Source organism: Corvus moneduloides, chromosome 3, assembly GCF_009650955.1.
Source record: "Corvus moneduloides isolate bCorMon1 chromosome 3, bCorMon1.pri, whole genome shotgun sequence".
Classification (NCBI taxonomy): Eukaryota; Metazoa; Chordata; class Aves; order Passeriformes; family Corvidae; genus Corvus; species Corvus moneduloides.
Window position 1 is genome coordinate 51843116 of NC_045478.1, and position 12138 is coordinate 51855253.

The 12138-nt window shown below is 42.0% G+C and overlaps 1 long non-coding RNA gene across 1 annotated transcript in view; it reads right to left on the bottom strand.

Moving 5' to 3' along the window:
* Window positions 1-2808: 2808 nt before the first annotated feature.
* Window positions 2809-12138, bottom strand: part of LOC116440625 — a 31821-nt gene continuing 22491 nt past the window's right edge. The window contains exons 2-3 of the long non-coding RNA XR_004238710.1: window positions 11833-12085; window positions 2809-3056 (exon numbers count right to left, since the gene is read on the bottom strand). This is a non-coding gene — a long non-coding RNA (uncharacterized LOC116440625). The remainder of the gene's footprint in view (window positions 3057-11832; window positions 12086-12138) is intronic.

Sequence of the window (12138 nt, forward strand, 5' to 3'; positions counted from 1 at the left end):
AGCCCCATGCTTTATATCAATTGTGTAATCTCACCTGCAGAAATACCATAATATCTAACTTCTTTGACAACTACCATAATTTTTTTCCCTGAAAAAATTAATCCAGTGCATGTTCCTTATCTCCATATTACTGCTAATCTGATAAAGGCAGCTGTAGGTGCTATTAGATCAGTGTATCTAGGACCGCCTTATTTTCCCCGAGGCAATCTCAGACCAACCTTTGCTGACATACCCAACACTTTAGTCCAGCAAAGGCATGGGGAATTCTTGTTGCTCTTCTGTCACTGGGGTGACCCCTTGCTTTGGTTTAGTGTCACTCACGGTGACAAATATATGATCACCTTGGCAATGGCCTCGCAACCTCAAGATTTGAAAAGATGAGAGGTAATACTTTTCCAAAGCTTATCAACAGTTTGGTTATGTGAATGTTTTCCCTTAGGAAAAGACAAGAAGAAAGCAAAACTGTGACATGGGAAGGTTCACTTATGTCCTGTGCTAAAGAGTTATCTTTACTTATTCTCATTATTAATGGGCTCTTTCCCATTTCTTTTTCCCAAGCATCTTCATGCCTCAGCCCCACTGAGCTTTCCTGCCGCCCTATAATTTCCCCTCCTCACCGTGAGGCTGTGCTCCAGTGCCCAGCAGGCTGCTCTGTCCCAGTCCCATGCCTGCCTGCTGGGAGCAGCTGTTGGGCCAGCAGATGCCTCTCAGACCTCTGAAAGCCTCGTCCCAGGCCCCAGCCACCCTGGCCAGGGGCCAGGAGCTGCTGTCAGCACCAGACCCATAGGAAAGGAGGCACGTTCCCTGCTCGGCGCACTGCCCAGCTCTGCGCCAGGTGGGGCAACTGGGAAGGGAACGCCACAGAGGCAGGAGTTGTCCCCTCACTCTGCTAGCAGCAGAGCAGCCATACCCAGAGACAATTTTGCCTGGATTGTCCTATCCACCTATAAAATGTCACCAGATGCAGGGATGGGATGATAGATGCTTTTAAGTCAGAAGGTCTCAAAGCGTGTGTGCCTGTAGTCTTACCACTGCTGTTGCTGCTACCAGCTGAAAAAAGGCACATCAAGTCCTCAGTGCTGTCAGTTGCCAGCAGGGCTGGGAGAGGAAAAGAACTCAAAGAATACCTGAAAGGAACGCAAGGGACACACTTACCAAAAGATTTGCCAAAATACAGGATGCATCACTGCCAGTAGCACTTCAGTGGATGCTTATGCATTTATTTCAAGATACAGTATATGAAGCACTGAATGGGACTAGGATCTTATAATTAAAGTGTTCAGCTTGTATTGTAGAAACAGAGAGCAGCACCCATCTGCAGCCTTTTACTGATGAATGAGCAAGAGCATCAACCATACAATACCCAGTTGTTAGAAGAAAAGATACCCACCAGAAGATTAGAAGAAAGACAAAAAGCAGTCTCTGTTAAAATACAAGTCATGGATCATTTAAAAAAAAAATGAGGGTTCTACTTTGCTGCAGTTTAGTCATCCAGCTAAGGATTCTAAGCCAACAGGGTAACTGTGCCTTTGAAGGCAGCATCCAGCTGGTTTGAAAAGGGTGCCTGATCAGCATCTGCTCCATTCACTGCTTTTATTGCTTTTTATGCTGGGAGCTGGCATGCCAGGACCTCGCTCCGTACCAGGGGTCACATTAGCAGTCGTGTCTGGCACCCGCAGTTATGGAGCTGAGAGGCAACTCTGGTGCTATGATACTGCAAGTGCAGCTCCCCGGACCTTGGGCACTACCAGGCATGGGTCCTGAAACGGGTCACAACACACACCTGGGGCAGGGGCAGACAGATTAGAGCAGTGGGGTGTTGCAGCTTGTCTGATTTGTCCAGCAGTTTCCCTGTGGGTGGATGTAACCTTCCTGGTGGGGGTGGTGAGAGAGGAGCAGACTGAGCAGCTGGGTTTGGGGGATAGGAGAACACCTGAGGGCTTGGCTGAATTGAAGCTTTAGGACTCTGTCAGGCTATGGAGCACATGTATGCTGGCTGTGTGTCTGCAGTGCACACTGGAAAGAGGAAAACAAATGACTGAATTAGTGCTGTGGTCAATTATGTGCCAGAGCTGTAACGGTGGAGCTGGGAGGAGGCAAAGGATAGTGACAACTGTACACAGGACTGCCCATTCATTGTGGAGTGCCTACTCCCCACTCCTCACTCCCCATCTTGTCTCTGCCAGCTCAGTTCGTCCCGGGTACAGAAGGGCAAAGGTCCTGCACAGAACCCAGAGCAGCCCCTTGTTAGCCCCTTGGTTTCTCCACCCTTCCCACGGGGGAAGATCACTACCTGGGGGCCATCCCTGGCTCTCACTGGACACAGCCACATGCCCGCTGGCACCAGGCTGGGCGCTGCCCAAGGTCTGCAGTGTAGCCGGCCCCCCGCTGCTGGGGCTCACTGCCTGCTGCTCAGCTGTCCCGTGCAGCAGCTCCAGGGCTTGGGTTACAGGACAGTTTCTAACTTTGTGCCTGTCCCAAGGCATCAGGGCAGAGGCACATGATTTTTAATTTATGAGGACACCCATAGAGCTGTCACTTTCAAGGCAGGTGTTGAGAAACTGGCAGGGGGCCTGAGCAAAGAAGAAGACTGACCTCACCCCGAAATAATGGTGGCCAACATGGTCACAGGACAGAGAGCATTGACATAAGCGAGCTTTAAAAATAACTAGGTCATCCCGCTAGACTAGCTCACTGTCTTATACAAAGAAGCCATGAGGTACCAATTTATAGTAAAAGTAGGAGTGTAAACAGCTATTCAGGGGGTTGAACAAATGTGTAGCATTTTGAGTCATTATTTTATTTAGCTTTTTTAATTCTCCTACCCAAATCAAGTGCTAAGTCACACCACTAGACATAGCATCGGAATAAGACAAGCTTTCAAGGTCCATGCATGGCGATAGCACCGGACACCGGGCAGCCGTGGTTGTAGAGTGGTCACTGCTCTGCATTGTGGCTGCAGCCACCTCGCTTCAGATCCAAGTCAAGGCAAAAACCTAAAATGGCTGTTGGACTAGATAATCCTCATAGGCCTCTTCCAGCTGAACTATTCCAGTCTGAAAATGAAGCAAAGGTCACAAACAAATAAACATTTTGTTGCAGAGGAAAGTCGGTATATACGTGTTAATAGAACCTGGCCTTCAGAAAAAAGGAGAGGAAATCCAGAGAGGAAAGTACTATTTCTCTACCTAATCCAAACTCTGGAAAAAAATCTTAAAGCAGACTGTTCTCCATTCAGATCTGAGGTGGGGCTGAGTGCTTTCAGACAAATGCTGGTTTGCAAAACATACTTCACACCTCCTACGATCAGGGCATTTCACTGCAATACCTAAGAGGAGAGAAGCAAGATTTGGCTTAGACAGAAAACTCAAATAGTTCCAGTAATTATGAGAGTTACTAGGCCAATAGCGACTTAGGTTTTGACATCTGCATCTACCATCTCCTATTCCTGAATTTCTGGCACCTTTTTAATTCCACACACAGTTAAAGTGCACTTACTGCTGCTCCTGCCCTCTTCAGCTCTGTCATTAGAGAGAAAGTGTGATTTTCTCATAGAAAAATCTTTTACAATAACTCTTTCATAGCACCTGAACAGTGTAAAGGGAGAGGACAAGAACAGGGTCTAGATACTTGCTACTGCAGCTCTGTAACAATACAGATGCCACATGCTCAGGAACACAAAAATTAAATTCCTGTACTGGTTAACACTATTGCTTTTGTCAACAGTATAAGTTGACAGCAAACTCTTCTTAGTCTATGCTTCCTAAAGGAAAACTATCCCTCAGGGAGAGCTTACAACACCCTTGTATTCAGCCAAACTGTTTTTCTCAGCCAGGAAAAGAGAAACAAGTAATTACAACATGGAAAACACTTGCTTTTGCTTTGACCAAGCATGCCTTTGAGTCAGCTGTTAATGGTTTGTCACATGGTGACCGTTCCTCATCTGGGTAACTAGCGAACTACCATAAAAAGTCCAGTATCGTTGGCATTAGGTTGTTTGTCAGGCTTGTAAGGCAGTTTTCTAAATCAAGACATCGTGTTACCAGAGGTCAATAGATTGCTATTTCATGCTTGATTATTTCCATGCTCCTTCTAAAAAGTACTTGTTAATTTTCAATTTCTCAACTAAGCCTTGAAGATATCAAAAATATCTTGTTCCAGTAAGACACCTATTCTGCTGCTTCGCTCGTTCAGCTTTAGCATTCTCAACTTGTCACCCCAGGAAAGGGCAGCACTGTGTACCCTGTACCGTGTTCAGTTTAAATCTGATTTTTCCATTGCAACTTGCATCATGAGCATAACTCATGTCTTTTCAGTAGCTCAGCCCTGAAGGCATTGAAGTGAATAGCAAAAATATTTAAAATGAACCAGGGGAATAACAACCAGTATGTATTTTAATGCCCTTTTTTTTCTTTTTCTTTTCTGGCAGCCATTTTATAAGACAGACTGAAAACAGGCACTAAAGAGTTTGCAGCATTTCATGACAAATTGTAATTGACAGGCCAATTAAAGAAGAAATACCCTCAACAAAGCAGATTCTTTGAGCCAAAACATCTTATTAAAGTGACAGGCCACCTAATTATCTTCAAATGGAATTAGGAGCTTGTTCCCTGTTTCTTTTCCAGTAATATGGCCATCCCAATTATCCATATCCTGTTTCATTCATTTTGACTGTAAACACCTTTCCGATATAATAGATCCTTTCTTAATCAGTGTACTGATGATGAGATTTGATGAAGCCACGGTGCTGTGTTCTAAGTTGAAGCAACCCTCTTTGGTTTTTTCTCTGCTGCAACACAACTGAGACTAATGTTGACCAGCCAAATGATTATAATTTCTGTATAAGTAATTGGGGGAAAAATGACCCTGTAAAAATGGCATTCCTAAGCATGTTAAAGAGCTATTGTAGGCTGCCACAGATCAACAGTAGAGTCTTCAAGGTGAAGACAACATAAACTCCGAGATAACTGTAATTGGCCAATTTAGCCCTATCAGCAGATACTTTGCATAGTATCTGTCCCAGAAATATATATTTTTCAAATGATCTTTTAGTTGCTTGATCTGCATGTGTTACATTCAGAGAAAGCAAACTAAGCTGGGCTTTGATAGCTCAGCTGAAATAACCCTGGTAGGTGTTTTTGTCCCTGAAGCAAGAAACAATTAAACAAGATATACAGAGTATGTTAGTCTTGGCTCTTCAAGTTACTGACACATTTGGTGGTGATGACAGTCTAGGCACAGGAAGGTCAAACCTTGTACTTAATACCTATTAGTCCAAGGCTCCATGAGAATCTTTTACCAAGCATAAGTGACTTCTCTAGATAATATCCATCTGACTGTTAAGAATACCATCTGACTGGTCTGGTATTAACCTTCCAAGTATTGGATAAAAACAATATTAATGTTTTTTAAATTCCGATATTTGGCTTACATCTGGCTGTGTAGTTTTCCCATGTATGTGCACCTAACAGATTCTATATTCTTAATTAAAGTAGAAGGACAAATATCCTTGAACCTATCTAGACTTGTGCTGCTAAATTTCTTAGCAAAAGGTGAAAATAACTATTTAGAATTTTGTGAGTAGGGAAAATCTTTCAAAATCACTTTTGCTGAAAACATACAAGGTCACATACAACATACAAGGATCCACAGCCAGGAAAGCAACCCTGGGAGAGTGGGGACACAGAGTCTCTCCAGGCACAGCTCCATAATTTAACTGTTAAGTCCTTAAGTAGAGAAGGACTGAATTTGGTGCTTCCGGTACTTCTTTACCTCATGTCCAGGGAGAAGGGTGGCAGGGATGTGAAATTTGGTTTGGACTGCTTTCTTAAATGGCCAAAAATGAGTTCTGGGCAAATTCGCTAAAAAACCATACAAATACTAGCTCATTTTTGCTAAATCTGATCACAGTTATGAGTCAACAATAAAACATCCAGGCAGGTGAAAACATTGCATATTGGAGTTTTGTACCAGACTACCTAAACATAAAAAAACTCCAAACAATAGCCAGAGTTGCTGGGAAGCCACTTGAAGCTTCACAGTTATGTTGCAGGTTAAGTAGGTTACATGTTCGAAGGTAACCTACCAGCAGACATCTTGATTAGCTATTTCCAGGCTGACATCAGCCACACGGTTCACTTCTTGATAATTAATTCTATGCAGCACATGTATTGTTGCAGTCACAGAAAAGCTGTTGCTATGATCCTGACACACTTGTTAAGATTATACCAAATTTTGCACAAAATTCCATCTCTTTCTATTTTTATCAATAATATATATTGACTACTCAAAGAGCAAGAGATTTAATTTTGGAAGGGCACACTATTTCCAAGCAAAGATGATCAGAGAAGTAAAATGTTGTTTGATGGAAACACTGATATAATTCCAAGACTATGTCAGGTAGAAGAGCATCTGAATTATTCTACATGTCTGCCATTTTCTAATTACATGCTGACATAATGTTTATACACTGTGGGTGCGTTGATTAAAACCTGTTGCACAAAAGTGAAAACATACAGAAGTCCATGCTTATTTTTCCTTCCATGTCTAATTGACTGGCAACATCAGTGAAGAGATGAGAACAGTGGTACTGATTTGAAGGAAATTTCCCTACTTGTTCTTGAACATCTTTCCTTGCTATGAATGCAGTTAATGAAACAGTAACGCTGGGTTTGAACCCAGCACAGGCTGCAAGTGTTGTACTTGGAATCACAGCTCCAGCTTCCCTAGTAACGCTCTCAGTTTGCATTTAAGACTTCTCAGTATATACAGTTCCCTGATTGCTCATGTAGTCACTGAAGCAACTTAGTCACTAAAGAAGAATTTTATGGAAGTGCTTTCCATTATGAGAATTCCTTTGCTGGCCTATAATATTTTTTCCCGACTCTTTCTTTTTTTCCCCTTATTGCAATCACGGTTATTTTCAGCTCAGATTATTATGAGGAGAAGGAAACAACATAAATATCAAAGGTGCTGTTCACCAAACTAGGTCCAGAATATTTCTCACTACTGTGACAGACATCTTCCAGCCAGTTGGGTGGCCAAGAAAATAATACATCTGATGCAAAGCAGATGGCCTGGAATGCCTCATTACTCACAGGTGAGTGTGGGATTCACTAAACCCTCATGGCATCCCGGGAAACTGCATTTCTCTGTAGTCTTCACTCATAAAAGTTTGCAGTTATTCATGGCTGCACCAATGGACTCTCTTTTTTTTTCCCCCCATTCCTTCTCCTTTTTCTCCAGCACACTAAAGTAAAAAGATTTTCTTTTTGCCAGCCCAGGGAATTCCTCTGTCCTGTCTGCTTTCTGAGGCCACCTTGTCCCTTTCAGTACATTCAGGGTCCTCTGTGTCTGGAGCCAGACACCTGAATTAGGCTGGCAGAGTTGCAGTGGGTGTTCGCACTGAGCTTGACAAAAAGTTACACTGGTACTAACAAAGTAATAAAGCTTATTTCCAATTATTAGAGGTGGCTGATTGCACCAATCTCATAATTTTAATTTTGACCAGGAAGAACATACAGAAGTGTTTTTACCTAATTTCCCCAATACATAAAGTGTTCGGATGTTCCTAGTTCAGATGCTCATAGATGTTCAGATGTTCAAAGTGTTCATATAGTACAGTGTTCAATGTCCAATACAGAATTAGTTCAGAATTAGAAACCTGCAGTGCATGCTCATGTGCAGATATTTTCCTTCATTAAAATATCCTCTGTTTCGTTAACTGCAGTAATCTGTGCAGTCCTTTTACAGAAAGGTTTGCCCAAGGTGGTGTTACTCTTTAACACCTCCAATATCCCTAAGGATTGTGTAAACTGTTACCAATTCTAATGCAACAAACTTCTTTAATTCAAATTCTTTTCATTGAGGAAACATAAGCAAAAGTTGTTTTGTTTTCTGTGGGAATCAAATCAAGGGTAGAGATCCATTCACTGCATTGGATAGCAAAAAGCCTCAGAAAGTCGGCAGCCTAAAGTGCTGTTAGAAACACTCTATTTGGAAATATTTCTGGGATTTCAAGAAATACCTTTACAAAGAAATGACTGTGGTACTGCTCTTTCTCATAAACAAGTGAATTGATTTAAAAAAGGAAAAAGAACCATACATCTCTGGGAAGTAAGGCTTGGGAGGACAAATTGGAATGAATACCTTTCAGTGGAGATCTTGTAGGCTCATGTTTCCTAACCCTGTCTGTTCCCATTAGTTCCAGTTGCTAGATGAGTTCCTATTAAGTGTTCCATTTAACTCCCTCCACTGTACCTTTTACGCCACTCTGCTCCTCAGAGGACGACTTGATCTGAAACAAATATGACTTGCATACAAGATTGTGTTTGGATATAGCCACATAAAAGGTTTTTTGCATGTTACAATGAGAAGACCAGTAGTGAAGGTCTCACAAATTAGTACCATCCATAGGATAAACACATAAAGATGTTAATAAAATTTCATTTGGGGAATTAATATGACAGCTTTTTGGAAACAGGAATAGCTATAGATGTGAAATAACATATATGGAAGTACTAATTATTTCTTTAAATTAAAGTGTAAGTGGCTTTTTTTTTTTTTGTGAAATACATTTTAAACATTTAAAATGTTTTGCACCATTCAAATAAGGGCACAAAGTTGCACATTCCCTGGCTCTGTGCACTACAATCTTCATTACTAAAAACATTTAACTAAGTGTTCAGGTCCCTTTCCTATTCAAGACCCCTTCATTAAATGCAGGTGAATATAGCAATACTTAAGCATATGGTTAGGTTCTTTTCTCAATTGCCATTCAGATTTTTAAATTTAAAATACCTGTTCATTTCATGCAGAGGTAATTAGCTGCCATCACTTCTTGTGACCTAATGAAAAGATAGGGTTCAGTTTGGTTAACACATGAGGCCAAAGCTGCTGAGGGCAGCCAGACTGGCACAGTCTGACAGGGAATAAACCATCCTGGTCTCAGCATTTCCGTGGAAGCCTTTCACCTGTAAATCCCAGGAGTAAGTGAGGTCAACTTTGGCGGCAGTAACCAGTCCTTGCCTCTCTGGGCTGCAGCCCCGAAGGGAAAATGAGTCAGTGCTCTCAACCCAGGTGGTTATGCATGGCAAAAGTCCTCAGCATAAAGTGATATCCTTGATGGAAGTCACATCGGAAAGCCAGGACAAAGGTAAGCAGGAAAACACATAGGCCAGCACAGGACCCCACTCTCCTCTAAATGGGAGGGAGAGGAGTAGAGGGAAAAGTTTCTGGAGCAAGTAATAGAAAGGAGTCAGCATGATAGGAATCAGTGACAGTGTCCAGGCTGTATTTTTTAGATGCACAATGTCCAAAGAAAACCAGAGACACTTCTCTAGACAAAGTTAAATTTTGCACAAGGAGAGAAACAGAACACAACACACTATATGGGCACTCTGGAAATATTAAATATTCTCTAACTAATTCTGAGGTACAGTTGCAAAGGAAAAAAATGGTCCTATGTTCCTGTGGGACAGATGAAGAGCTAGTGGCTTAATAACTTGTCTCTGCATCACCTAGAAAATCTTCATCACAATTACAGCAAAAGTTCCGGACTACTAAATTTCACCCCCACTGAAGTCTTGTCACCAAATGCATAAGTACTGCAAAGTCTAACTCACAGTCAATTTTTCTTTAATTCACCAGATGGCAAAGGTATACAAGGAAGAAGCTGCAGAAAATTTTCTTTCCCTACAACAGAGGGAGAAGGGGAACTGGTTTCTTTTATCATAAAGAAACAAAATGGTTATGGCTGATTGTGCAGGGATAGTCAAAAAATGTAAAACATCAGCTATTAGATAGCCCTCCAGCTCCTCTCCTCTAGCTGAAGCACGTGTTCCCACGTTGTCTCATGCACATTCCCAGACACCAATAACTAATTACTTTCAGACCTGCCTCCTTTCCCTAAAAATGACAGATGATGGTGGTCTAGCACGGGTCTGCCCAGATTCATCCCCCTGCTGTCCCAGCCTCCTCCTAGCCGCCCCTGCAGGAGGCTGGCCAGCATGGTGAGTTAAGCCTAAGATTCTCAGGATTCCCCACAACATAACAGCAATGCTTCAGAGAGTTTCTGCAGCTTGTTATGGGGGATGCCGTGCATGGTTACTAGAGGGTATATTTTCATTTAGTCTGAATGCTTGGCACCCTCGGACCGTAAACAGAAGCCTAGGTAGAAATAGATGGAATTATTTACTTACACTTCCAGTGATGAAAATGATTAGTCAATTAACTTTTCTAATATACAGTATCTTGTGAGAAGATAAGATGTCAACAGGCAAAGCTAGCCTCCAGGTTGTGTCAATAAGAACAAGCCCTCTGGTATTTACATTGATTTATAGTGAACTATGACAAGTATGTAAATTATGAGAGTCCCTTTTATGTTTACATTTGTGCATTTTTCTGTGGCTATTTCTGATGATAGGCAGATTAGTGCAGCTACTTATAATTTGATATCATTGACAGGAAAGCATTCAGCCTGGAGAGACATCCTGCAGCCCGAACTTCTTGTACTACAAGAGGCTGAGGGCACCGTGTTGGTAAATATTTTCAAGGGGAAAATGCAGCTAAAATTGGCCACAATGACATTACAGGGATGCAATGAAAAGACTGAAATAATAAAAAGTCCAGATGAAAAAGGTTTATAACATGAGATAGGTTCAATTAATTATTCAGTTCATTTAAGTAGTCCGGCTGGACAATTATAGACAGCTACCAATTCCATTACATAACCATGAAGCAATGTGTTCATGAGCTTCTATTTGTGCATCACTGTATCCACCCTCTTTTCAGTTCACTTGTACATGAGAGTTACTGGGCTATGGTCCTGCATGTGTTATATATTCTTGGTGTGTCAAGCCATATAGGTGCTTCAAGCTGCCTCTGACTGAACAGCCAGCTCAGGAAGTGAACATGGTATGAACATGGATAGCCCTGACCAGAGGTTTACGTTCATTTTATGCAAATGCACCTTCACCCTCTCACTGTGCACTTCCACCATCCTTAGTCTAATCTGCTGCTCTAATTCTACCAAAAGAATAAAGTCCTGGAGATTACAATCAAGAAACAGTATTCCCTCACACATATCTATCTGAGGGAAAATGTTTAAGGAATTAATTTTACAAACACTCTTTGGATCAAAACTCTCTCAAACTCTCAGTTTGACAAAAGTCATGTGAGGAGTTTTGCCACAGGAACTCCGTGAACTCTCCATGTCTTTGATTTCAGTGGGCCGTTTTGGTGAGGAGTTAATCCAAATATCATGCTCTCCAGAGAGCATGCTTTAGAGATTTCCTCTGAGCATTCACATTCCATCTTTGGTGAGAGTCACTCAAAAGAATTCGGATTCTCTAGAATATCAAGAATCCTTTCAGAAACCTAGGTGATTTACTCCAGCTGATGGCCAACACATAGTCCAGAACATGAAGACCAACGTGCCTATGTTTGCCCATATGACCATAAAACCAAAACCTGCCTGCATCTTTCTGGCCAGTTCTGTGCATTCAGACACCTTGTTTGCCTTAGCACCAACTCTGGCCTAGAATCAGCAGCAAGCACATTATTCAGATCTGATTCCAGCCTGAACTTCTCTCACACATCTGTAAAAAAAATTAGAAGGTGGTTCAAAGCAGAGCCTATCTTAGCACAGGCAGAGCAGTCATCTGCAATTTAATTATCTCCATTGAAGGCTACCTACAAAGCTATCCAGTCACTGGCACCCCTAGATATCAGCTGTGAAGAAAACTGCACATCTCAACTCTCCCAAAGCTTGAATTCAGACCTAAACTTCGAGCAGGTTCAAAAGAATAAAGGTCATGCAAAAAAATCTCTCACCTGAGTGAATCCTGAATATTAGCCAAGCACAGTCACAATTTCTTCAGGGTACAGGAGTACAGGGTACAGTAGCTTTCAGGAGAGTGAAGGGGAAGAGGCAAAGCTACACCACTGGTCTTCTCCTTCTCTTATAGCTGCCACATGTTCCATCCAGTGACATCCTCTCTGGCAATAAGTTCACAGAGGTGTTGGCACTACTGCTGGGCCCTGTAGGCTGCCTAAAGTTCTGAGGGTCTGGGAGGAAACCTAGAAACTACAGGAAAAAAAAAGCTGGTTTGTTCACCTTTACTTTTTTTCTGTGAATAT